At 36.8% G+C, this 2,284-nt stretch overlaps 1 pseudogene; it reads right to left on the bottom strand.

Annotated features, from left to right (window-relative positions):
- Nucleotides 1-471: 471 nt before the first annotated feature.
- On the bottom strand, nt 472-646 carry LOC131480906 (ATP synthase membrane subunit K, mitochondrial-like; annotated as a pseudogene).
- Nucleotides 647-2,284: the final 1,638 nt, after the last annotated feature.

Here is a 2,284-nt window from a genome sequence, read left to right as displayed (position 1 = left end):
AAGTAAATGCGGGTTCATGTATAACATGTTATGTTTTGAATGTTATATGTTGTGTATAAACTAAAATTGAAGTATAGGTGAGGTGGTCACAGAAGGTGGCTGGAAACACCAGGTTTTTATAATATTATTATGGGAATAAAAAACAGAAACAATCAATCTGTGTCAATAGGAGATTGTTAAAATACATGAAGACAAATTTATATAATACTATGTATGCAGTGATTGAAATACGTTCTAGTGGCAAAGTGGAAAATAAAAAATGTTGCACAAAGTAATAGAATTATATATCTACTAAGATACTTCAGAAAGTTCCTAGAAAATTAAATTTAAAATGAGTTTATTTGGGCCAATGCCATGGTACAGATTTTGCTTTCCAGGTTCATAATTTAATGTACAAATTGAATTACCACAGTTGAGTTGAATTAGCTTCTCCAGGCATGAGGGCAGATGGGGAAACAATTTGTAATCGAGTTATGTTGCTTTCACAGCTGGAATTTTTAGACCTTAAGCTGAAGTACATAACCAGCAAAGCAATGCCTCCATATGCGGCTAGTACACAATTCATTCTGCCTGTGAGCATGTAAGAGTTGAAATACGTTTTGATTTCAGTGAACTGGAATTGGGCATCAGGTTCTGGACCTGACATGATATCAATCTTCTCAGAGCTACCAACTCCTCAACTGACATCCTTCAAGGCCCACCGACAGTGAACTGGCCCCAGCCGGAAGCAATGGTACAGATTGAGCTTTTATCTGTCATGCTCGTGTCAAATGTGGGTACTGGTTCCAGTCCTAGCTTTTCCACTGCCAATCCAGCTCTTTGTTTATGGACTAGAAAAGCAGCAGAGGATGGCCCAAATCCTTGGGTCCCAGCAAAAACATTGGAAACTTAGAAGAAGTTTCTGGCTGTAGATCTTTCCCTTTGTAGAAATCTGTCATTCAAAAAAAAAATCTTTTAAACAATGAAGTTATTTTAATACAAAAATCAAAATTCATTGAATCCTTTTTGTGTAATATGCCTTATAGACAAGCTTTTTAAAAGTCCCTAGCATGAATTTCACGGTTTTTAAAAAATAATTTATATATTTTATATTATTATCTTTATGCTACAGTTCCACATGTACAGGGATTCCTCCCACCACCCTTCCATATTTTCTGCCAGTTCCCCCTGTATTATAACAATAATACAGTCCTTCAGCTACAACCTTAAGTCCTACATTCTGCTATTTCAATATAGTGTAGCACTGTAATTATAGACAATTGTACATAGTCTAGTATGCTACTGTAAAGTTACATGTATCAAGTTTTCATTGGGATTCCTCCTTTTATAAAGGAACAGACATGTATACTGCAATATATTTTCACTTCGGATATGCTAGTCTCCATCATATAGCTCACCTATAAAAATGTTTTTACATTTATTCACTAATGTATTTTGTGAATTTTAAAGAAAAACACTAATCTTTTAAGTCCATTCTCATAGTGTTTTAAAGTAGCTGTATGTGTATGTGTGCATATGGAATTCTTGAAAAGGCCTGTAAGAAACTGTTAGAGACCTTGTTCTGGGAAACATAACAGAAAAAGAAGTAAGCAGTGTGGAGATTTATTCATTGTGGAGATTTGCCCCTGAAAACCCAGATCACAATGCCTGAGGACTCTGAATCTTAACTCTTTAAGGCAGTCTGAGAATGCTGCAGGGAGCAGACTCCCTACTGAGATTGCAGATAAACCTTGGGCTGGTTAACATGTCTGGGGAGGTGTGAGGCATCTTCATAGTCTCCCTGTTCCTTCAGTGATTGTGGTCTAAACATATCTGAGCACAAACACAATTCTGTTGGATTCTATTTCTAGTTAAATCTGCTTGTTTACCAGTGTGGGCTCCTGTAATTCATGTTTACTTATCCAGCTGTTTGGAGCCTTGTGATTGTTTCCCCTAATCCCTTGTAACCTATTGGTGAAGTAGTTTGCTTACCACTGTTCCATTAACATGTAACTTTTACAAACCTGCTTGACTGAAAAAAAATTGGTATAAGACCTGAAAAATTCAATAAAGTGTGCATTCATTCATCACACCTGTGTACCCTGTATCCCAAAGTTCCTCTCGGCGTGGATGTCACACTTTAAGTTCCAGTCCCCACTAGAGAAAGAGGTACTTTTATGCTCTCCTGCAGAATTTTATAGTAGCTTAAACCTTTCCCTTTGATAGACAGGCATGCTATATGGTGGACAGATCAAATCCAATGTGCTCCACTACTAATTCATCTCCCGGTTAATGCATGTGGGAA

Source organism: Ochotona princeps, chromosome 8 (assembly GCF_030435755.1).
Source record: "Ochotona princeps isolate mOchPri1 chromosome 8, mOchPri1.hap1, whole genome shotgun sequence".
Lineage (NCBI taxonomy): Eukaryota > Metazoa > Chordata > Mammalia > Lagomorpha > Ochotonidae > Ochotona > Ochotona princeps.
The sequence above is the reverse complement of the archived record's forward strand: the minus strand, read 5'-3'. Positions and strand labels throughout refer to the sequence as shown.